General features: G+C 39.1%; 1 long non-coding RNA gene across 1 annotated transcript; it reads left to right on the top strand.

The window, feature by feature from the left end:
• Positions 1–305: 305 nt before the first annotated feature.
• On the top strand, positions 306–4778 carry LOC140184442 (uncharacterized). Its single transcript, XR_011881182.1, has 2 exons — positions 306–571; positions 3211–4778. It is a non-coding gene; the product is annotated as an uncharacterized lncRNA (long non-coding RNA).
• The last annotated feature ends 21059 nt before the right edge of the window (positions 4779–25837 follow it).

The following is a 25837-nucleotide window of genomic DNA, read 5'->3' as shown; positions in this document are numbered from 1 at the left end:
ACTAATGACGCCACTGTTCGCCGCTTGAAGGGGATTTCATCGCCGCCATTTCTGTCACTACCGATGAGCACGAAGGGAGAGATAGGAGTTCATAGAGACGAGAGACGTGATGGGGAAGACAAGGGCTCGTAATACTGCCGCTGCCATCAGAGGAAGCTGCTGCTACTGTATGTACAGAGAAGATGAGCATCGCGAGAATCAAGCGAAGAAGATGATGTTCCGCCGCTGCTTCTGGTTTCTGGAATTTGAGAAAACGTGACTGCCGCTACTGTTTGTTGGGTTCAAGATCGCTGATGCTGTCTTGGTATTGCTCGGTTACCACAGCCTCCTTCATCCTTGTATCTGAATCTGTATCATCAACAATCTATTTTGATTATTGTTATCTCTGCTTGCTGCTTCATTGTTATGGGAAAAATGCCCAAAAATATTTTTGTTTCCGTCTAGCCATCATTATCGCGATTATTGATGACATCGCTGCTACAGAGAGTCATTGGCATCACTGTTGCGGTTGCTGCCACGAATTAGGAATAAAGGAAATTGCTGTGTTAGATCCTGCGATTACGACATCGAGGTAGGAGGTTTAAAACAATTTCAATTTAAGAATGCCTACAAGATTTATTGAATAACTGCAAATAGATTTAATAGCTGTGAATGATTGATTGATTATGTGAATATTGAATTGTGGCTGAAATTGTGACTGGAATGGTTGAGATTGATTTGTAATTGTTGATTAGTGATATTGATTGATTATGTGGATTGGGAATTATTTGATGACCAATTGTTGAGAATTTCTGAATTTTAATGGGTTATGCTGGATTTGTTGCTGTTGAGCTATTATTTAGTATATTGTAATGTTAATGAACTTGGTTGGTGGTTGATTTGGAATTGGTTTTGAGAGGTATTGAAGGGTTGAATTTTGAATACTAAATGGTTTGCTGAAAATCAGGTTCTCTTGAAATTAAACGGCAACTTTGAAAGTAAATTAGTGACTCTATAGTGACTGAAATGATAAGAATTTAAATATTAAGTAAATTATATTAAGTGTAATTGTGAAAATTCAATTTTGAAGGTTTCATATCAACTAGAGAATTAGTTATGATTTTTCAAAGTTGAATTCTAAAATCTGATTTTCTGCATAATTTCTAAACTAAGTCAGCAACTTTGAAAAGTTATTACTAATTATGTAACGATTGGAATAGCATGAGATCAAGTCTGGGCTAAACTTGGGAATATAAGGAACTAAATTGGAAATTTTGGGACCTTCTTGTTAAATATACAATTTATGGCATATTTTTAAAGTTAGGTTGTTAAATCCGTCTTGCAACAGAAAAGGTTAAACAGGGCAGCAACTTGTTTGTCTTGCTGCGACTTCTACGAGTTGAGTTTTGGAGCGAAACCAATTCTGTTATAAAACTTGATTAAATTGCTTTATTTCTCTAAAACTTCAGAATTTTAGGAGTTGATAATTGGGAGTTGTGAATTTTTGAATATTGGTGGTCGAAGCTGAAAAGAAACAGATTTCAGCAAGCTATGCACCAACTTTCAATGCTTGTAACTCTTAGAATTGAACTTTGATTGGGTTGCAACTAAGACACAGTTGTTTCTGGATGAGCTAGGAGTTCCCAAACCAAAATTTAGTTTAATTGGAGTTTTGTAATAAAAGTTATTCAAATTGGAAGGTACTAAGCTTGTTGGTTTCTAAAACAGATTTTGACTCATTTTTACTTAACTTCCAGGTTATGTAACTACTTCATTAAAAACGGTATTAACCCAGAAACAATTGAGAAAGAAACCTGGATGAGTGAAGTTGAACTATATTAATTTTTAAGGTCATTGGATTTAACTTGGATTTTATATGGAATTTTGAATATTGTACGCTGCTGCTGTTTTCTGTTTTAAATACACTGCAGAGTAGTCATGGTTTTCCTTCTATTCCCGAGTCTAGAGTGATCAGAAAATTATGGTTTTTCGTTTATTAGAAATTTTAATCTGAGACGGTTGCCTGGATATAAAGTTTGTGCAATTCTGAGTTCATTTGTTATATTAAAAACAGAATTGAAATTAGACCGCCAAAATTGTTTTTGGTAATAACCTTGGATATGGGACTCAAGAATGGATTTTTATACTATTATCATGTATTTTTGAAAATGTATTGTTTTAATAATTTTAGAGAAAAGGTTGATGAGTTGTTGAGGTTGAGGGAACCCATAGGGTGGCTAAGTCCTATTTTCAGAGGAGATTATGCTCAAATTTTTATAAAAGTATAAGGACTTAATCAAAATCAATATTTAAGGCTTATTTAATGATAAAAACTTCAATGATTCTTTTAAGAAGATATTATTTGGTATACGAGATTGTTGGCAAGGGCGTGGGTCTTGTCCCGCTTGCGTATTTGCAATTATGAAAGAAAAACGAAAGATGTAAAGTTTGTATAGTATGATTGAACAGAAAAAGAAAGTGGTACAGCATAAGAATGTGAAAGTGATGATAAATAATGAGAATGATAATGAATGATGATAATGAGAATGATTATGTGATGATCTGTTGCATTGAAGCAGTCTAATAGATAGTGTGCGACCACTAAGAAAGCTTTTCTGCGGTACAGATCCATATTTTAATTCTGTAAGGCAGAGGGGTTATTTCCTGCTACAGAAGTACTGTGACCACCTGTTCCATTTCTGTAGTGGCAGAGGGATTATTTCCTGTATACAGAAGGTGTGTCGGCATACATCCCTGCAGTGGCAGATGTGTTATTTCCTGCGTACAGTGGACCCTGTGGTGGCAGAGGGGTTATTTCCTGTACACAAGGGTATAGCCAATAGGAAAGCCATATCCGGCTAGTAATGCTGGGTTACGTCTGGAGCGGGTAGAAATCGACAGATGAGCTCATTACCTGCACTAGGACTAAACATTCATCATATGCATCTATGTGACATTGTTTGGGTGTGTACATTGTAATATGGGTTTAGAATTTTGAATAATTAACTGTTGTTTTATAAGATTTTGGGTTTTTGAATGTTATGCCGTTGGTTTTCAAAATAAAAGGTTGATAAGGCAAGTAAAGATCACAGCAAATGAAAATAGTTTTTCTTTTAAATATTTCTGAATGAAATTAACTATTTGCGATTTATTCTTTACTTTCACGGTATTCTCGACCTCTACTGAGAACATGTGGTTTGGTTCTCACCCCCAAATTTTCCACCCTTTCAGTGACACAGGTTCGAAGACGCGATTTGAAGCTACGAGCGATTAGTAGGTTTTTTTTTATGGTTTTAATTATTTTCATAGAATCCCCTCGCTTTTGTCCTTTGAGGTTTTATTTTAACAGAGAGATAGGTGTTGTATCTGGGTTTATATGATTTCTTATGTATAAGAATTATTATTAATAATATTTATGTGATTATTATTTGTTGGAAATCTTTGGAACATGACTTTAATGAATAAAAACTATAATTTTTTGGCATTTTCTTAAAACTGAAACACGAACTCGATACAAAGGCTCGATAATTAAGTAGTTAATACTAGAAAAGATTACGTAATATTCTTTCTAGTAGAAATACCCTTACTTAAACAAGGTATTTTGTTGGAAGGGATGTTACAACAAACACTTCCAATGAGGGTTCGATGCTCAATTCCTCGTTTTCCGGCTGTCATAAGCTTTCTTCTTGCAAGTCCACCTGAACTTTATTTTGATATTTAAATTGGTACGATTCATCAATCGTTATATGATCTTGGCCCTACTTGTTCATGTATGTCTTGGAGATTGATTTACTTTTAATCAAGTAGGTAGAATCATTTTGCATTTAGTTACATTCATTTAGATAGGATGCATATAGATAGGTTGCATTGAATAAATGTCATACCCCTTATTTCCTTCTTGGTTTATCATGAGGACATGCTAAGGTTTAAGTGTGGAGAGGTAGATATCCCCATTTTTAGGGTTTATGTTGTGTTGAATGTAGAGAGTTTTGTCAACTTGTCTCCCACTTATTTACTAAAATAGCATGATTTTGTAAATTCTCCTTTAATTGTGTTTAAGAGTGAAAACATGCTTTTTGAGTCTTAAAATAGCTAAATTTAATTCACCTTGATTTCATTAGATGTCATGATATGTTTGTTAAGTGATTTCAAGTTTAGGAGGCAAAGATTGGAATTGAGGGGATGAAGAAAAATCATGTAGAAATGGAGAACTCATGAAGAAATGAAGGAATCGTAAAGCTGTCAATCCTGACCTCTTTGCATTTAATCGATCATAACCTGAGGTACAGAGGTTCAAATGAAGTGGTTCTAGTTGTGTTGGAAAGCTAACATCCGTGGTTTCAAAATGATATAAAATTTGTCATATTTTCCTGATGTTTAGAGACGCGTACGCGTCATGTACGCATACGCATCGATGCTGCACGTGACTCACTTAAAAGTAACTCGTGGCCAGAGATTTTTGAAGCATTTTGGGTCCAATCCAACTCATTTTTGATGTTATTTAACCCAAGAATTGAAGGAGAATGAGGAAGTTAGTTACCACTTAGTTTATTTTTAGTTTAGAGTTAGTTTCTAGAGAGAGAAGCTCTCTCTTCTCTCTAGAATTGGGGTTCTTAGTTTTAGATCTAGATCTCTCCATTCTCTTGCTTCAATTTTCCTTTTTCATCTTTAGTTCTTCTCTTGTAGTTGTAGCATTCTACTTCTGTTGTAGTTTCTTTGTATTGTTAATTGTAGTTTATGAATTCACTTGTAGATCTACATTTCTTCTCAATGCAATTGGTAAGTTCTTTGTTGTTTCATAATTATTTTGTTTCTCTATTGTTAATCTCTTGCTTTTGTAGTTAGATCTCTCTTTAATTCTTGCAATTCATGTCATTTACCTTTATTGCCTTTTATGTGTTTGATGAAATGTCTCTTCTAGTTATGAGTTGGATTTTGTTCCTCTTGGCCTTGGTTGAGTAATTAGTGACTCTTGAGTTATCAACCTCATTTGTTGATTGATAATTAGAAGTTGCTAATTGACTTGAATGCCACTAAAGCTAGTCTCTCCTTAGGATTAGGCTAGGACTTGTGGAATCAAGTTGATTCATCCACTTGACTCTCCTCCATGGTTAGAGGTTAACTAAGTGGGAGCAATTAACAATTCTCATCACAATTGATAAGGATAACTAGGATAGGACCTCTAGTTCTCATACCTTACCCAGAGCTTTCTTACTTGCTAGTTTATTTCCTTTGCCATTTATATTTCTTGTCTATTATCTCAAAAAACCCCAAAGATACTTCATAGCCAATAACAAGAATACTTTATTGTAATTCCTAGGGAGAACGACCCGAGGTTTGAATAATTCGGTTATTATTTTTAGGGGTTTGTACTTGTGACAAACAAATTTTTGTATGAAAGGATTATTGTTGCTTTAGACACTATACTTGCAACGAGAATCTATTGTGAAATTCTAGACCACACAAAAGTCCAATCATCAGTGCACAAGTGTGTCCATGGTGATTCAAGACAATGTTCATCTATGTGCAACAATGAAGATCAACAAGAAGATGAACAAGAGACTAGAGTATGGATCCAGGAATTGGTTTTAGGAGTCAACACATATTTCTAGCAATCCATTTTTATTCAGACCTCGTCAGGCCTCTTTCTATGGATTACTTTTTATAACTTCTTGCATTAATCTATTTTTATCGCTTTTCATCTTGCTGACTTTGTAGAAATCTGGCGGTGAGTTTGGTTCTCACTTCATCAACCTTTGTCGAAATCGGATGATGAATTCGATTTTCATCTTGCTGACTTTGTCATGATCGGGCAGTGAATTTGATTTCAACTTGCCGACCTGTAGCTTTGTAATCGGGCGATGAATTTTGCGTTCAGATTAATGCGTCTTGGTAGAGAGACTTTGTAAAAAATCTGGAGAGTTTTATTCAAATAGAAAATAGGCATATAGGCAAAAAGAAAATATATACATGTGGGTGCTTACCCTTCTAAGTCAGGTAATTTTGTAGAGATCTTGGCTTGGTGCCTCGTTAAAAAACCTTTTTCAGGAAAAAAAGTGCACCTTGACCTAAGATCTTTATTACCTTCTAACTATAATACATTCTTAGGTTGCAGGCGTGCCATGACCTAGGTTGCAGGCGTGCCAAGCCCTTGGTAGCTCTCACCCCTCGAGGTCGGACACCTTCTAGTAGCCTTTTTTCAATACCTCTATAACTTGGTATGGTCCTTTCCAGTTAGCTGCTAGCTTTCCTTCTCCTGGTCGACCTGTGCCGATGTCATTTCGGATTAGGATGAGATCGTTGTTGGCAAAACTTCACTGAGCTACTTTCCGATTATATCTTGAGGCCATTCGACGTTTTAATGCTTCCTCCCTAATTCGAGCTCTTTCTTGGACTTTTGGAAGTAGGTCGAGTTCTTCCCTTTGAAGTTGGGAGTTGACCTCTTCATTGTAGCAGATCATTCAGGGGGATCCTTCTTCGATCTCTACTGGGATCATTGCCTCCATTCCATAAGCCAATCGGAAGGGTGATTCGCTTGTTGTGGAGTGTGGAGTTCTCCGATATGCCCATAGGACTTGTGGGAACTCTTCGACCCAGGCTCCTTTTACGTCCTGTAGTCTTCGTTTTAATCCAGCTAGTATGACTTTGTTGGCGGCCTCTGCTTGTCCATTAGCTTGGGAGTGCTCTACGGATGTGAATTGGTGCTTTATTTTTATGTCAGCTACCAACTTTCTAAAACCTGCGTCCATGAGTTGAGTGCCATTGTCTATGGTGATGGAGTAAGGAACCCCAAACCTTGTAACAATGTTTCTGTATAAGAATTTCTGACTTCTTTGAGCAGCGGCATTAGCTAGGGGCTTTGCCTCAATCTATTTTGTGAAGTAATCTACCCCTACAATGAGGAATTTGATTTGTCCCGATCCTTGGGGAAAGGTGGTGCGGTGTTTTACAACCACAAACTAACCGGCAAGTGCACCGGGTCGTTCCAAGTAATACCTTACGTGAGTAAGGGTCGATCCCACGAGGATTGATGGATCAAGCAACAATGATTAATTGACTGGCTTAGTTAGGCAAGCAGAAAAGGGTTTTTGGATGTTCAAAAGGTTTAAATTCAAACTCAGAATATCAAAAGGATATACAAATAAATAAGTTGGGAATAAAATATGGAGAAAACAGTTAAGGCTTCAGAGTTGTCTATTTTCCGGATTGACTTTTCTTATCAACTATTTTAATCATGTATGATTTAAATTATGGCAAACTATATGTGACTAGACCCTAATTTCTCAGAACTTTCTATTCTCCTCTAAAATTCATCAACAGCCAATTCCTTGGTCAATTAATTCCAATTAGAGAATGATGATCAAATTTCAGTTTATATGCCACAAAAACTCTAATTACCCAAAAATAAAAGGATTATATATCACGTATCTTGTTAAATCCAGATAATTAAAATTTAGGAGAATATGTTTTCAAGCTGTTGTTCAAGTAAAGAGCTTTTCCAAGTTATACAAGAACTCAAATAGAAAGAGGGTCATACTTCCGTTTCACCCAAATTCATAAGATGAAGAGCGAAAACAATTCTTAAATTATAAATCCATACATGAATTAAAATAGAAAAAGCAATAAAATCAATACATACAAATAGACAGAGCTCCTAACCTTAACAATGGAGGTTTAGTTGCTCATGGAATGCGGAATGTAAATTTGTATAGAATTTCCTAATGGAATCCCTGGTGCACGAAATTGTGATCAATACTTTTTCACAACTCTAATAATCCCTAGTAATGGCCCCAAAAACTTGGTGCTCAATACCATGGCATAAACACAACTTCGCACAACTAACCAGCAAGTGTACTGGGTCGTCCAAGTAATAAACCTTACGCGAGTAAGGGTCGATCCCACAGAGATTGTTGGCATGAAGCAAGCTATGGTCACCTTGTAAATCTCAGTCAGGCAAACTCAAATAGGTATGGTGATATACGAATAAAACATAAAGATAAAGATAGAGATACTTATGTAATTCATTGGTAGGAACTTCAGATAAGCGTATGAAGATGCCTTCCCTTCCGTCTCTCTGCTTTCCTACTGTCTTCATCCAATCCTTCTTCCTCCTTTCCATGGCAAGCTTAAGCAAGGGTTTCACCGTTGTCAGTGGCTACCTCCCATCCTCTCAGTGGAAATGTTCAACGCACCCTGTCACGGCACGGCTATCCATCTGTCGGTTCTCGATCAGGCCGGAATAGAATCCAGTGATTCTTTTGCGTCTGTCACTAACGCCCCGCCCTCAGGAGTTTGAAGCACGTCACAGTCATTCAATCATTGAATCCTACTCAGAATACCACAGACAAGGTTAGACCTTCCGGATTCTCTTGAATGCCGCCATCAGTTCTAGCCTATACCACGAAGACTCTGATCTTACGGAATGGCTGGCTCGTTTGTCAGGCGAGCACTCGGTTGTCAGGCGATCAACCATGCATCGTGTATCAGGAATCCAAGAGATATTCACCCAATCGAAGGTAGAACGGAGGTGGTTGTCAATCACACGTTCATAGGTGAGAATGATGATGACTGTCACGGATCATCACATTCATCAAGTTGAAGAACAAGTGATATCTTAGAACAAGAACAAGCGGAATTGAATAGAAGAACAATAGTAATTGCATTAATACTCGAGGTACAGCAGAGCTCCACACCTTAATCTATGGTGTGTAGAAACTCCACCGTTGAAAATACATAAGAACAGGGTCTAGGCATGGCCGAATGGCCAGCCCCCAAACGTGATCTAAGAACTAGATGTCCAAAGATTTTAATACAATAGTAAAAGGTCCTATATATAGAAAACTAGTAGCCTAAGGTTTACAGAGATGAGTAAATGACATAAAAATCCACTTCCGGGCCCACTTGGTGTGTGCTTGGGCTGAGCATTGAAGCATTTTCGTGTAGAGACTCTTCTTGGAGTTAAACGCTAGCTTTTATGCCAGTTTGGGCGTTTAACTCCCATTTTGGTGCCAGTTCCGGCGTTTAACGCTGGAATTCCTGAGGGTGACTTTGAACGCCGGTTTGGGCCATCAAATCTTGGGCAAAGTATGGACTATCATATATTGCTGGAAAGCCCAAGATGTCTCCTTTCCAACGCCGTTGAGAGCGCGCCAATTGGGCTTCTGTAGCTCCAGAAAATCCACTTCGAGTGCAGGGAGGTCAGAATCCAACAGCATCTGCAGTCCTTTTCAGTCTCTGAATCAGATTTTTGCTCAGGTCCCTCAATTTCAGCCAGAAAATACCTGAAATCACAGAAAAACACACAAACTCATAGTAAAGTCCAAAAAAGTGAATTTTAACTAAAAACTAATAAAAATATACTAAAAACTAACTAGATCATACTAAAAACATACTAAAAACAATGCCAAAAAGCGTACAAATTATCCGCTCATCACAACACCAAACCTAAATTGTTGCTTGTCCTCAAGCAACTGAAAATCAAACAAGATAAAAAGAAGAGAATATGCAATGAATTCCAAAAACATCTATGAAGATCAGTATTAATTAGATGAGCGGGGCTTTTAGCTTTTTGCCTCTGAACAGTTTTGGCATCTCACTCTATCCTTTGAAATTTAGAATGATTGGCTTCTTTAGGAACTCAGAATCCAGATAGTGTTATTGATTCTCCTAGTTAAGTATGATGATTCTTGAACATAGCTACTTATTGAGTCTTGGCCGTGGCCCAAAGCACTCTGTCTTCCAGTATTACCACCGGATACATACATGCCACAGACACATAATTGGGTGAACCTTTTCAGATTGTGACTCAGCTTTGCTAGAGTCCCCAATTAGAGGTGTCCAGGGTTCTTAAGCACACTCTTTTTGCCTTGGATCACAACTTTATTTCTTTCTTTTTCTTCTCTTTTTCTTTTTCTTTTTCTCTTTTTTTTTTCGAAATTTTTTTTTGTATTCACTGCTTTTTCTTGCTTCAAGAATCATTTTTATGATTTTTCAGATCCTCAGTAACATGTCTCCTTTTTCATCATTCTTTCAAGAGCCAACATTCATGAACCACAAATTCAAAAGACATATGCACTGTTCAAGCATACATTCAGAGAACAAAAATATTGCCACCACATCAAAATAATTAAACTGTTATAAAATTCAAAATTCATGCAATTCTTATCTTTTTCAATTAAGCACGTTTTTTTATTCAAGAAGGGTGATGGATTCATAGGATATTCATATCTTTTAGGCATAGACACTAAGACACTAATGATCACAAGACACAAACATAGATAAACATAAGCACTAAAATTCGAAAAAACAGGAGAATAAAGAACAAGGAAATTAAGGAACGGGTCCACCTTAGTGATGGCGGCTCTTTCTTCCTCTTGAAGATCCTATGGAGTGCTTGAGCTCCTCAATGTCTCTTCCTTGTCTTTGTTGCTCCTCTCTCATGATCCTTTGATCTTCTCTAATTTCATGGAGGATGATGGAGTGTTCTTGATGCTCCACCCTTAGTTGTCCCATGTTGGAACTCAATTCTCCTAGGGAGGTGTTTAGTTGCTCCCAATAGTTTTGTGGAGGAAAGTGCATCCCTTGAGGTATCTCAGGGATCTCATGATGAGTGGGGTCTCTTGTGTGCTCCATCCTCTTCTTAGTGATGGGCTTGTCCTCATCAATAGGGGTGTCTCCCTCTATGTCAACTCCAACTGAATAACAGAGGTGACAAATGAGATGAGGGAAGGCTAACCTTGCCAAGGTAGAGGGCTTGTCCGCCACCTTATAAAGCTCTTGAGCTATAACCTCATGAACTTCTATTCCTTCTCCAATCATGATGCTATGAATCATGATAGCCCGGTCTATGGTAACTTCGGACCGGTTGCTAGTGGGGATGATGGAGCGTTGGATAAACTCCAACCATCCTCTAGCCACAGGTTTGAGGTCATGCCTTCTTAATTGAACCGGCTTCCCTCTTGAATCTCTCTTCCATTGGGCGCCCTCTTCACATATGACTGTGAGGACTTGGTCCAACCTTTGATCAAAGTTGACCCTTCTAGTGTAAGGGTGTTCATCTCCTTGCATCATGGGCAAATTGAATGCCAACCTTACACTTTCCGGACTAAAATCCAAGTATTTCTCCCGAACCATAGTAAGATAATTCTTTGGATCCGGGTTCACACTTTGGTCATGGTTCTTGGTGATCCATGCATTGGCATAGAACTCTTGAACCATTAAGATTCTGACTTGTTGAATGGGGTTGGTAAGAACTTCCCAACCTCTTCTTCGGATCTCATGTCGGATCTCCGGATATTCACTCTTTTTGAGTGAAAAAGGGACCTCGGGGATCACCTTCTTCAAGGCCACAACTTCATAGAAGTGGTCTTGATGCACCCTTGAGATGAATCTTTCCATCTCCCATGACTCGGAGGTGGAAGCTTTTGCCTTCCCTTTCCTCTTTCTAGAGGTTTCTCCGGCCTTAGATGCCATAAATGGTTATGGAAAAACAAAAAGCAATGCTTTTACCACACCAAACTTAAAAGGTTTGCTCGTCCTCGAGCAAATTAAGAAAGAAGAGAGTAGAAGAAGAAGAAATGAAGGAGATGGGAATGGCTTTTGTTTTCGGCCAAGAAGGGGAAGAAGTGGTGTTTAGGTTGTGTGAAAATGAAGGAGTGAAGATGGGTTTATATAGGAGAGGGGGGAGGGTAAGGTTCGGTCAAGTGAGGGTGGGTTGGGTGGGAAAGTGGTTTGAATTTTGAATGGTGAGGTAGGTGGGGTTTTATGAAGGATGGATGTGAGTGGTGAAGAGAAGGAAGGGATTTGATAGGTGAAGGGTTTTTGGGGAAGAGGTGTTGAGGTGATTGGTGAAGAAGAGAGAGGGTGGTGGGGTAGGTGGGGATCCTATGGGGTCCACAGATCCTGAGGTGTCAAGAAAAAGTCATCCCTGCACCAAATGGCAAGCAAAATCTCGTTTTGTGCCAATTCTGGCGTTAAACGCCGGGCTGGTGCCCATTTCTGGCGTTTAACGCCAGCTTCTTGCCCTTTTCTGGCGTTTAACGCCAGTCTGGTGCCCCTTTCTGGCGTTAAACGCCCAGAATGGTGCCAGACTGGGCGTTAAACGCCCAACAGCTAGCCTCACTGGCGTTTAAACGCCAGTGGGTTCTTCCTCCAGGGTGTGCTATTTTTCTTTCTATTTTTCATTCTGTTTTTGCTTTTTTCATTGATTTTGTGACTTCTCATGATCATCAACCTACAAAAAAAAAACATAAAATAACAAAGAAAAATAGTCAAAATATAATATTGGGTTGCCTCCCAACAAGCGCTTCTTTAATGTCAGTAGCTTGACAGTGGGCTCTCATAGAGCCTCAGAAATGCTTAGAGCTATGTTGGAACCTCCCAACACCAAACTTAGAGTTTGAATGTGGGGGTTCTGTTTGGCTCTGTTTTGAGGGAAGCTCTTCATGCTTCCTCTCCATGATGATAGAGGGATATCCTTGAGCTTTAAACATCAAGGATTCTTCATTCACTTGAATGATCAACTCTCCTCTATCAACATCAATCACAGCCTTTGCTGTGGCTAGGAAGGGTCTGCCAAGGATGATGGATTCATCCATGCACTTCCCAGTTTCTAGGACTATGAAATCAGTAGGGATGTAATGGTCTTCAACTTTTACCAAAACATCCTCTACAAGTCCATGGGCTTGTTTTCTTGAGTTGTCTACCATCTCTAGTGAGATTTTTGCAGCTTGTACCTCAGAGATCCCTAACTTCTCCATTACAGAGAGAGGCATGAGGTTTACACTTGACCCTAAGTCACACAAGGCCTTCTTGAAGGTCATGGTGCCTATAGTACAAGGTATTGAAAACTTCCCAGGATCCTGTCTCTTTTGAGGCAGTTTCTGCTTAGACAAGTCATCCAGTTCTTTGGTGAGCAAAGGGGATTCATCCTCCCAAGTCTCATTTCCAAATAACTTGTCATTTAGCTTCATGATAGCTCCAAGGTATTTAGCAACTTGCTCTTCAGTGACATACTCATCCTCTTCAGAGGAAGAATACTCATTAGAGCTCATGAATGGCAGAAGTAAGTCCAATGGAATCTCTATGGTCTCATTTTGAGCCTCAGATTCCCATGGTTCCTCATTGGGGAACTCATTGGAGGCCAGTGGACGTCCATTGAAGCCTTCCTCAGTGGCGTTCACTGCCTCTCTTTCCTCTCCAAATTCGGCAATGTTGATGGCTTTGCACTCTCCTTTTGGATTTTCTTTTGTATTGCTTGGGAGAGTACTAGGAGGGAGTTCAGTAATTTTCTTGCTCAGCTGACCCACTTGTGCCTCCAAGTTTCTAATGGAGGACCTTGTTTCAGTCATGAAACTTTGAGTGGTTTTGATTAGATCAGAGACCATGGTTGCTAAGTCAGAGTTATTCTGCTTAGAACTCTCTGTCTGTTGCTGAGAAGATGATGGAAAAGGTTTGCTATTGCTAAACCTGTTTCTTCCACCATTATTATTGTTGAAACCTTGTTGAGGTCTCTGTTGATCCTTCCATGAGAGATTTGGATGATTTCTCCATGAAGGATTATAGGTGTTTCCATAGGATTCTCCCATGTAATTCACCTCCTCCATTGAAATGTTCTCAGGATCATAAGCTTCTTCCTTAGATGAAGCTTCCTTAGTACTGCTCGGTGCATTTTGCATTCCAGACAGACTTTGAGAAATCATATTGACTTGTTGAGTCAATATTTTGTTCTGAGCCTATATGGCATTCAGAGTGTCAATCTCAAGAACTCCTTTCTTCTGATTGGTCCCATTGTTCACAGGATTCCTTTCAGAAGTGTACATGAATTGGTTATTTGCAACCATTTCAATCAGCTCTTGAGCTTCTGTAGGCGTCTTCTTCAGATGAAGAGATCCTCCAGCAGAGCTATCCAAAGACATCTTGGATAGTTCAGAGAGACCATCATAGAAAATACCTATGATGCTCCATTCAGAAAGCATGTCAGAGGGACACTTTCTGATTAATTGTTTGTATCTTTCCCAAGCTTCATAGAGGGATTCTCCTTCCTTCTGTCTGAAGGTTTGGACTTCCACTCTAAGCTTACTCAATTTTTGAGGTGGAAAGAACTTTGCCAAGAAGGCATTGACTAGCTTTTCCCAAGAGTCCAGGCTTTCTTTAGGTTGTGAGTCCAACCATGTTCTAGCTCTGTCTCTTACAGCAAAAGGGAATAGCATAAGTCTGTAGACCTCAGGGTCAACCCCATTAGTCTTGACAGTGTCACAGATTTGCAAGAATTCAGCTAAAAACTGATGAGGATCTTCCAATGGAAGTCCATGGAACTTGCAATTCTGTTGCATTAGAGAAACTAATTGAGGCTTAAGCTCAAAGTTGTTTGCTCCAATGGCAGGGATAGAGATGCTTCTCCCATAAAAGTCGGGAGTAGGTGCAGTAAAGTCACCCAGCACCTTCCTTGCATTGTTGGCATTGTTGTTGTTTTCGGCTGCCATAGGTTCTTCTTCTTTGAAGATTTCTGTTAGGTCCTCTACAGAGAGTTGTGCTTTGGCTTCTCTTAGCTTTCTCTTCAAGGTCCTTTCAGGTTCAGGGTCAGCCTCAACAAGAATGCTTTTGTCCTTGCTCCTGCTCATAAGAAAGAGAAGGGAACAAGAAAATGTGGAATCCTCTATGTCACAGTATAGAGATTCCTTTAGGTGTCAGAGGAGAAGAAAAGTAGAAGACAGAAGTAGAAAATTCGAACTTATCAAAGAAGATGGAGTTCGAATTTTGCATTAAGGAATAGTGTTAGTCCATAAACAGAAGGACGTGAGAAGAAGGGAAGTAATTTTCGAAAATTAAGTAAAAGATTTTGAAAACATTTTGAAAAACACTTCATTGATTTTCGAAAATGAAAGTGGAAAAGAAATCAAGTGATTTTTGAAAAAGATTTTGAAATTAGAAATCAAAAAGATTTGATTGAAAACTATTTTGAAAAAGATGTGGTTAAGAAGATATGATTGATTTTAAAAAGATGTGATTGAGAAGATATGATTTGAAAAACATTTTAAAAAGATTTGATTTTGAGAATTAAAAACTTGGCTAACAAGAAAAGATATGATTCAAACATTAAACCTTTCTCAACAGAAAAGGCAACATACTTAAAATGTTGAATCAAATCATTGATTGATAGCAAGTATTTAAAAAAATAGAAAGAAATTGATTTTGAAAACATATGATTGAAAAGATATGATTTAAAAAAGATTTGATTTTGAAAAACCTTGAAAACCTGAAAAAATTGCATTGAAAAACAGAATCTTCCCTCTTGTGCCATCCTGGCGTTAAACGCCCAGAATGGTGCACATTCTGGCATTTAACGCCCAAAACTATACCTTTTTGGGCGTTAAACGCCCAACCAGGTACCCTGGCTGGCGTTTAAACACCAGTCTGTCCTTCTTCACTGGGCGTTTTGAACGCCCAGCTTTTTCTGTGTAATTCCTCTGCTGTATGTTCTGAATCTTCAATTCTCTGTATTATTGACTTGAGAAGACACAAATTAAAAATATTTTTTTATTTTTAATAATAAGGAAAAATCAAAATGCAACAAGAATGCATGCAAGACACCAAATTTAGCAGTTTGTGTACTACTGACACTAATGAGAATGCATATGAGACACATAAACACTCAAGTCAAGAGAATTCAAAGATTAGAGTAAGAAATCATCAATAACATCTTGAAGATCCTTAAGACACATGAATGAATGCATGCAATTGACACCAAACTTAAAATGAGACTAGTGTCTCAACAAGAAACATAGAATAATTTTTTTGTTTTTATGATTTTGTAAATTTTTTTTGTGCTTTTTTTTCTCGAAAATTAAGTGGAAAAAGAAAATAAAGGTATCAAAATTCTTAATGAGAATTCCAGGAATCATGCAATGTTTAGTCTAAGACTCCGGTCCAAGAATTAGACATGGCTTCACAGCCAGCCAGCCAAGCTTTCAAAGAAAGCTTCGGTCCAAAACACTAGACATGGCCAAAGGCCAGCCAAGCCTTAGCAGATCACTGCTCCAATAGCAAGATTGATAGAAATCAACAAGCTCTTGTGATGATAAGTTGAAACCTCGGTCCAATGAAATTAGACATGGCTTCACAGCCAGCCAGATTTCAACAAATCATCATGAAACTCTAGAATTCATCTTCAAGAATTCCGAAAAAAAAATACCTAATCTAAGCAACAAGATGAACTGTCAGTTGTCCAAACTCAACAATCCCCGGCAACGGCGCCAAAAACTTGGTGCACGAAATTGTGATCAATACTTTTTCACAACTCTAATAATCCCTAGTAATGGCCCCAAAAACTTGGTGCTCAATACCATGGCATAAACACAACTTCGCACAACTAACCAGCAAGTGTACTGGGTCGTCCAAGTAATAAACCTTACGCGAGTAAGGGTCGATCCCACAGAGATTGTTGGCATGAAGCAAGCTATGGTCACCTTGTAAATCTCAGTCAGGCAAACTCAAATGGGTATGGTGATATACGAATAAAACATAAAGATAAAGATAGAGATACTTATGTAATTCATTGGTAGGAACTTCAGATAAGCATATGAAGATGCCTTCCCTTCTGTCTCTCTGCTTTCCTACTGTCTTCATCCAATCCTTCTTCCTCTTTTCCATGGCAAGCTTAAGCAAGGGTTTCACCGTTGTCAGTGGCTACCTCCCATCCTCTCAGTGGAAATTTTCAACGCACCCTGTTACGGCACGGCTATCCATCTGTCGGTTCTCGATCAGGCCGGAATAGAATCCAGTGATTCTTTTGCGTCTGTCACTAACGCCCCGCCCTCCGGAGTTTGAAGCACGTCACAGTCATTCAATCATTGAATCCTACTCAGAATACCACAGACAAGGTTAGACCTTCCGGATTCTCTTGAATGCCACCATTAGTTCTAGCCTATACCACGAAGACTCTGATCTCACGGAATGGCTGGCTCGTTTGTCAGGCGAGCACTCGGTTGTCAGGCGATCAACCATGCATCGTGTATCAGGAATCCAAGAGATATTCACCCAATCGAAGGTAGAACGGAGGTGGTTGTCAATCACACGTTCATAGGTGAGAATGATGATGAGTGTCACGGATCATCACATTCATCAAGTTGAAGAACAAGTGATATCTTAGAACAAGAACAAGCGGAATTGAATAGAAGAACAATAGTAATTGCATTAATACTCGAGATACAGCAGAGCTCCACACCTTAATCTATGGTGTGTAGAAACTCCACCGTTGAAAATACATAAGAACAGGGTCTAGGCATGGCCGAATGGCCAGCCTCCAAACGTGATCTAAGAACTAGATGTCCAAAGATTTTAATACAATAGTAAAAGGTCCTATATATAGAAAACTAGTAGCCTAAGGTTTACAGAGATGAGTAAATGACATAAAAATCCACTTCCGGGCCCACTTGGTGTGTGCTTGGGCTGAGCATTGAAGCATTTTCGTGTAGAGACTCTTCTTGGAGTTAAACGCTAGCTTTTATCCCAGTTTGGGCGTTTAACTCCCATTTTGGTGCCAGTTCCGGCGTTTAACGCTGGAATTCCTGAGGGTGACTTTGAACGCCGGTTTGGGCCATCAAATCTTGGGCAAAGTATGGACTATCATATATTGCTGGAAAGCCCAGGATGTCTACTTTCCAACGCCGTTGAGAGCGCGCCAATTGGGCTTCTGTAGCTCCAGAAAATCCACTTCGAGTGCAGGGAGGTCAGAATCCAACAGCATCTGCAATCCTTTTCAGTCTCTGAATTAGATTTTTGCTCAGGTCCCTCAATTTCAGCCAGAAAATACCTGAAATCACAGAAAAACACACAAACTCATAGTAAAGTCCAAAAAAATGAATTTTAACTAAAAACTAATAAAAATATACTAAAAACTAACTAGATCATACTAAAAACATACTAAAAACAATGCCAAAAAGCGTACAAATTATCCGCTCATCAATCCCCCTTATGGAACCTCTCCAATAGAAGAGAAGTCTCTTCTTTTTATAACTAATCTTAATTAATTTAAAATCTAATTTCTAAAATTTGAATAATATCTTTTCCTATTTTAAAATTAAAATTTGAATTTAAATCAGAATTAACTAACTACTCTGCATCTTGTAACGTGGGGACCACTTGGCTTCACTGGATCTGCACCTAACTTGGGTGCTAAAATGGGGCCCAGAAATCACCCCCAGTGTTTTCTGCATTTTCTGCATGTGGCGCATGTCACACGTACGCGTCAGTCACACGTACGCGTCGATTGTCTTTTTCGCAAGTCACGCGGACGCATCGGTCACGCGTACGCGTCCCTGTGCAATTCTTCAAATCACGCGTACGCATCAGTCACGCGCACACGTCGCCATGGAAAGCTCCAAATCACGCGTGCGCGTCAGTCACGCGTACGCGTCGCTCCTTGCTGCCATCTCCTTTTGTTTTTGTGCTGCAGAAACTTCATTAAATCCAGCCGAATGCTACCTAAAATAAACAAAATTGCAAAAGACTCAAAGTAGCATCCATATTGGCTAAAAAATAATTAATTCTTTATTAAACTCAACAAATTAGATGCAAATTTACCAGGAAAAGATAGGAAAGGTGCTCACATATCAAAAGGATCCGAGGAGGTCGAGTCCCCACTTTGCAAATGGCCAAGGTGATGTTATGCTGATGAGTTTCTCTGGTGGGGCGATGTGGAAATTAGCATGCTTTTGACATGGTGGGCATGTCCTAATGAACTCGATTGCTTCCTTTTGTAGGGTTGGCCATAAGAATCCTGCCCAAAGTACCTTTTTAGAGAGCTCGTGCCCCAGATGATTGCCGCACATGCCGTTGTGTACTTCTTCTAAGACTTTTCTTGTATTAGAAGTCGGTATATATTTTAGGAGGGGTGTTGAGATCCCTCTCCTATACAAGATGTCGCCTATTATGGTGTAGTACTATGCCTCTCGTATCAGTCTCTTTGCCTCCTTCTTATCTGTAGGGAGTGTCTTTGACTTGAGGTAATTTATTATGGAGGTCATCCACCCTTGATCCTAACCTGATATGGCTAGGATCTTTTCCTCCTCTGAGATTGATGGGCTCTGCAGTATTTTCTGAATGAGGCTTCTATTATTGCCCCCTGGTTTGGTGCTGGCTAGTTTTGAGAGTGCATCAGCTCGAGCATTCTGTTCTCGGGGTATGTGACAAACCTCGCATTCCTTGAGTTGTCCGAGCTGTTCTCTGGTTTTGTCCAGGTATTTTTTCATGGTAGGGTCCTTAGCTTGGTAGCTCCCAACTATTTGTGAGGTGACTACTTGTGAATCGCTGAAGATGATAAGCTTTTGAACTCCCACTTCTTTAGCCAACCTCAAACCAGCTAGTAATGCCTCATATTCAGCCTAATTATTTGAAGCAGGGAATTCGAACTTTAAGAAAAGTTTGATCTGAGTTCCCTGATTGCTTTCTATTATTACCCCTATACCACTCCCGGTCTTGTTCGAAGAGCCATCTACGTAGAGATTCCATTTTGTAGGGGTTCCCGGGGTGTCAGTGTACTCAGCAATGAAGTCGGCTAAATACTGTGATTTGATGGCCGTTCGAGCTTCGTATTGGAGATCAAACTCAGATAATTCAACAGCCCACTATAGGATTCTTCTTGCTAAGTCTGTTTTCTGTAGAATGCCTTTTATGGGCTGGTTGGTCCAAACTCTAATGGTGTGAGCTTGGAAATATGGGCGAAGTCGACTAGAATTAAGTATAAGAGCGTAGGCAAATTTTTCTATCTTTTGGTAGTTTAGTTTGGCTCCCTGCAGAGCTTTGCTAATAAAGTAGATGGGTTGTTGCCTACCTTCGTCTTCCCTAACTAATGCTGAAGCTATTGCCCGAGTTCCTACTACAAGGTATAATACAAGTGGTTCTCCTTCCCATGGTCGGGTAAGGATAGGTGGTTGTCACAAAAATCTTTTGAAATCTTGGAAAGCATGCTCACATTCTATCATCCATTCAAACCTCTTTCCCTTCCTTAACGTGACAATGAAGGGGAAAGATCTTATGGCTGATCCGACTAGAAATCTGGACAAGGCTGCCAGTCTTTTGTTGAGCTGTTGTACCTCTTTGACACAGGTCGGACTTTTCATGTCGAGTATGGCCTGGTATTTATCCGGGTTTGCTTCAATTCCTCTTTGTGTGAGCATGAAGCCCAAGAATTTACCAGCCTCTACTGCAAAGGTACACTTTGCTGGGTTAAGCCGCATCCCATGCTTTCGTATGATGTTGAACACTCTGGTGAGGTCAGACAGTAATGATTCCTCACTCTGTATTTTTACCAACATGTCATCTACATACACCTCCATTAGTTTTCGAATATGTTCTGCGAAGACTTTGTTCATCAACCGTTGGTAGGTAGCTCCTGCATTTTTGAGTCCGAATGGCATGACGACATAACAGTAATTTGCCTTTGGGGTTATGAATGAGGTCTTTTCTTGATCAGGTGGGTACATTGGGATTTGATTATATCCTGAATAAGCATCCATGAACGATAGATACTTGTACCCGAAGGAGGCATCCACTAGAGTGTCGATACTTGGGAGTGGATAGGAATCTTTTGGGCAAGCTTTATTGAGATCTGTGTAGTCGGTGCACATCCGCCACTTCCCATTTGACTTTTTTACCAAGACAACGTTGGCTAGCCAAAGTGGGTATTTGACATCTCTTATAAATCCTGCCTCCAATAGGGCTTGTACCTATTCTTCCACAGCTTGGGACCTTTCTGGTCCGAGTTTCCTACGCCTCTGCTGCACTGGCCGAGATCCTGGGTATACCACCAGTTTGTGGCACAATAGTTTGGGGTATATGCCCGGCATGTCTGCGGCCTTTCATGCAAAGAGGTCGGCATTATTGATGAGCGGATAATTTATACGCTTTTTGGCATTGTTTTTAGTATGTTTTTGGTATGTTTTAGTTAGTTTTTATTATATTTTTATTAGTTTTTAGTTAAAATTCACTTTTCTGGACTTTACTATGAGTTTGTGTGTTTTTCTGTGATTTTGGGTATTTTCTGGCTGAAATTGAGGGACCTGAGCAAAAATCTGATTCAAAGGCTGAAAAGGACTGCAGATGCTGTTGGATTCTGACCTCCCTGTACTCGAAGTAGATTTTCTGGAGCTACAGAAGCCCAATTGGCGCGCTCTCAATTGCGTTGGAAAATAGACATCTTGGGCTTTTCAGCAATATATAATAGTCTATACCTTGCCCGAGATTTGATGGCCCAAACCGGCATTCCAAGTCAGCTCAAGAATTCTGGCGTTTAACGCCGGAACTGGCACAAGAATGGGAGTTAAACGCCCAAACTGGCACAAAAGCTGGGGTTTAACTCCAAGAAAAGTCTCTACACATGAAAGCTTCAATGCTCAGCCCAAGCACACACCAAGTAGGCCCGGAAGTGGATTTTTATGTCATTTACTCATCTTTGTAAACCCTAAGCTACTAGTTCTCTACAAATAGGACCTTTTGCTAATGTATTGTCATCTTGGTTCTTCTGGTTCCCTCTCTGGGGCCGAAGCCAATGATCACTATTATCACTTATGTATTTTTAATGGTAGAGTTTCTACACACCATAGATTAAGGTGTGGAGCTCTGCTGTACCTCGAGTATTAATGCAATTACTATTCTTCTATTCAATTCAGCTTATTCTTGTTCTAAGATATCACTTGTTCCTCAACTTGATGAATGTGATGATCCGTGACACTCATCATCATTCTCACCTATAAACGTGTGCCTGACAACCACCTCCATTCTACCTTAGATTGAGTGGATATCTCTTGGATTCCTTAATCAGAATCTTCGTGGTATAAGCTTGAATTGATGGCGGCATTCTTGAGAATCCAGAAAGTCTAAACCTTGTCTGTGGTATTCCGAGTAGGATTCAAGGATTGAATGACTGTGATGAGTTTCAAACTCGCGATTGTGGGACGTTAGTGACAGACGCAAAAGAATCACTGGATTCTATTCCGACATGATCGAGAACTGACAGATGAATAGCCGTGCTGTGATAGAGCACGTTGAACATTTTCACTGAGAGGACGGGATTGTAGCCACTGACAACGGTGATGCCCAACATACAGCTTGCCATGAAAAGGAGTAAGAAGGATTGGATGAAGACAGTAGGAAAGCAGAAAGTCGAAAGGGACAGAGCTTCTCCATACGCTTATCTGAAATTCTCACCAATGAATTACATAAGTATCTCTATCTTTATTTTATGTTTTATTCATCTTTTAGTCATTAATCCTCCATAACCATTTGAATCCGCCTGACTGAGATTTACAAGATGACCATAGATTGCTTCATACCAACAATCTCCGTGGGATCGACCCTTACTCGCGTAAGGTTTATTACTTAGACGACCCAGTGCACTTGCTGGTTAGTTGTGCGACGTTGTGATAAAGAGTTGAGATTGCAATTCAGCGTACCATGTTGATGACGCCATTGATGATCACAATTTTGTGCACCAATTATCCTTTAGGAACTGTACCAGAGGCTCCTTTATATCTCTTTTCAAGGCTGCCCCAATATTTATTGTTTTATCCAGGATATCTCTGATATGGACTTCCTCGATCTCACCCTCAGGTTGTGGAAGAAGTTTTTCCTGACCTCGAACTCCTCCAAGTTCGATGGTGTTGATTTCTTCTCCTTTGCCTCTGAGGTTCAGACTTTCGTTATAATAGCATCACACAATTTTTTTGTCTCCTTTTATCGTGGCGATCCCTTCAGGAGTTAGGAACTTCATGCATAGATGTGGAGTTGAAACTACTACGGCGATCCAATTTAGTGTTGTCCGACCTATCAGGGCGTTGTAGACTGAGCTTACGTCGACTACGATGTAGTCTATGTTGAATGTCCTCGATCGGGTTCCCTTTTCAAAAGTTGTGTGTAGTGAGACGTATCCAAGTGGTTAAATTGGAGTGTCTCCTAGTCCGAACAGGTTGTTCGGGTATGCTCTGAGCTCTCTTTCTTGTAAGCCGAGTTTGTCGAAGGCCAATTTCAACAAGATGTCCGCGAAGCTTCCTTGGTCCACTAAAGTATGGTGGAGATTAGCATTAGCCAGTACAATTGTAATGATCATGGGGTCATCATGTCCCGAGATGATGCCTGCTGCGTCTTCTTGGGTAAAGGTGATAATAGGGGGTCAGGTGATCCTTCTCCTCCCCCAACATGATATACTTCTTTAAGGTGCCTTTTGCAAGATGATTTTGAGATCCCTCCTCTTGCGAATCCTTCATTTATCATATGAACGTGTCTCTCCGGGGTGTGAGGTGGTCGTTCAACTCGTCCGACCTTGATGCGGCAGAAACTGGTGAATTAAAAATTATTAAAATGTGTATGTTGCAAGTATAGTTCTTAACTCACCAGAAATCCACTTATCAATTTAGAAAGGTGTCACAGAAATTTAAATTTTAAAATACTGGGAGTATGAATCCGAGGTCGTTTCCCAACGAGTTGCAGAAAAGTGTGCTATTTTATTAATCAGATGTTTTCAAAAAGGTTTGAGTTGAGTAAACAGGAAATAAAATAGGAGAATTTGAATAATGTAAATAAAAGCCTTGATTGGGAGTTGATTAGTTAGAAGTTCCACTATTGTTGGATTACTCTCTAGATTAATTGATAATTAAAGGTTATCCTGTTTAGTTATCTCTTACTAGGTAAGGGAAAGTTAAACAAGTTGGGATACTATGCCCATTCACAAGTTGCAATCCACTTACTTAAAAGGGATTGGTGTTAGTGACTAGAGGGCAAGCCAACAATAACCCAATTACAATTTTTCTTTCAATCCTTCCAACTCAATTGGTTCCTTTCAATCAACTCCCCATCAAGTTAGGGAACTGCTCGCTCATTGTGAATGTAAAATTCATGACATATGAAAATGAATTAAAGAAAGACATTGTAAATAAAATCAAAATAATTAGATAAAAATAAAAGTAATCCTTGTATTAAATAGATCCTAATAATATTCCAATGGTAAAATTAACAAAGCAAAGGACATGGAAGAGTAAAGCCAAGTAAAGAAAACGAACTAGAATGACGAAGTCTTGAGAGGTAATAACGCTTCTCAATATCTCAATGCAAAAAGTGGTAGAAAAATAAAATCCTAAGATTATCAATGTATAGAGAGAAAAACCTAGAGGAGGAGTAAAAACTATATCTAAAAACTAAAACTGTGTTCAATGAATGTTGTCTCTGGTTTCTGCATGTTCCCTGGCTCTAGTCTGCTATTCTGGGCCGAGAACTGGGTCAAAATAGGGCCCAAAATCGCCCCCAGCGAAATCTGCAGATTCTGCAGATCGCGCACGTCACACGATCGCGTCGTCCATGCGGACGCGTCGTTCGCGTTTTTCCATGCCACGCGTTCGCGTCATCCACGCCTCCGCGTCACTTGTGCTTTTCCATTCCGCGCGGTCGCGTGAGCCATGCAGCCGCGTCACTACGATTTCTCCTCTTTCGCGCGAACGCGTGAGCCATGCGGTCGCGTCACTTCTCGCTAGTTATCTCTTCAATTTCTTGTGTTCCTTCCATTTTTGCTAGCTTTCTTTCCAATCTCCAACTCATCCATGCCCTATAAAGCCTGAAACACTTAACACACAGATCATGGCATCGAATGGGATAAAGGAGAACTAGAATGCATAATAAAAAAGTCTCTAGGAAGCAGGTTTCAACCATGTAATAATTTCAGGAAGGAAATATAAATGCATGCTAAATTAATGAATAAGTGGGTAAGGATCATGATAAAACCACATAATTAAACACAATATAAACCATAAAATAGTGGTTTATCAACCTCCCCACACTTAGACATTAGCATGTCCTCATGCTTAATTGAAGGAGATAAGATAAATAAGTATGAACTTGTAGAAACTCATGCAATGCAATGCAACCTATATATATGAATGCAACTATATGATTCTTGCCCACTAGATCAAAAGTAAATAAGCTCTTCAAAACAATTACAAATCAAATTCCACTTTATTTATTTATTTATTTATTTATTTATTTTTTTATAAAAATAAAAGTAGTTTTCATATCCTAAATCAAAATAAACATAGCTTATCAATGCACATAGATTTTTAATTCTTATAGCTTCACATGAGTAGGTATCCAAATTCCCATTGTATTATCATGACATATTTCCTTAATAACTTTTGTTCCCACAAATTTTCATACTTAACTAGCTTACACAGTTCTATCTTAAGCTAACCAAAGATTCAATTTGGGATATACAATTGTTTTTCCGTTTAAGGTTAGTAATGTGGTAAAATATAGAACAAATGGTATTTAAAGGCTCAAAGTGGTTAACAAAGGTAATTAAAAAGGGTAGGCTTAATTTGGATAAATGAGTTTAAACAAATAATGGCCTCAATCACATGCAAGCATATAGACATAATAAATATTGGACATATAGGATGAAACAAATATAGATTACAATTATAGAGAAGTAAACACACAAGAATAAAATAATTATGGTTAAATAATGTAACCATGCATAAAGGCTCAAATTTTCATAGGTTGTGTGTTCTTTAGCTCAAAAATCATGTTCCAAATACAGCTTCAAGCAAATTTATCATAAAAGTTTTGATTAAAATTAGTGAAATTTTGTTCCAAAGATATCTTTTTAGAAGAACTTATTGTCTTTTCAATCAAGTAGAACATGCATGCAACTAACCTATTCTAAAAAAAAAGAAAATCTAACTAAAATATCCTAATTTATTGGTGCTAGGGAAGAGAAATTACCTTCGAAAGTCAGGTACTGACCGACCTCCCCACACTTAAAGCTTTGCACCGTCCTCGGTGCCATCTGTCAGGAACAATGGTGGGCTGGTGGCAG

Source organism: Arachis hypogaea, chromosome 4, assembly GCF_003086295.3.
Source record: "Arachis hypogaea cultivar Tifrunner chromosome 4, arahy.Tifrunner.gnm2.J5K5, whole genome shotgun sequence".
NCBI classification, from domain to species: domain Eukaryota; kingdom Viridiplantae; phylum Streptophyta; class Magnoliopsida; order Fabales; family Fabaceae; genus Arachis; species Arachis hypogaea.
This window is presented reverse-complemented; position numbering and strand designations above follow the sequence as displayed.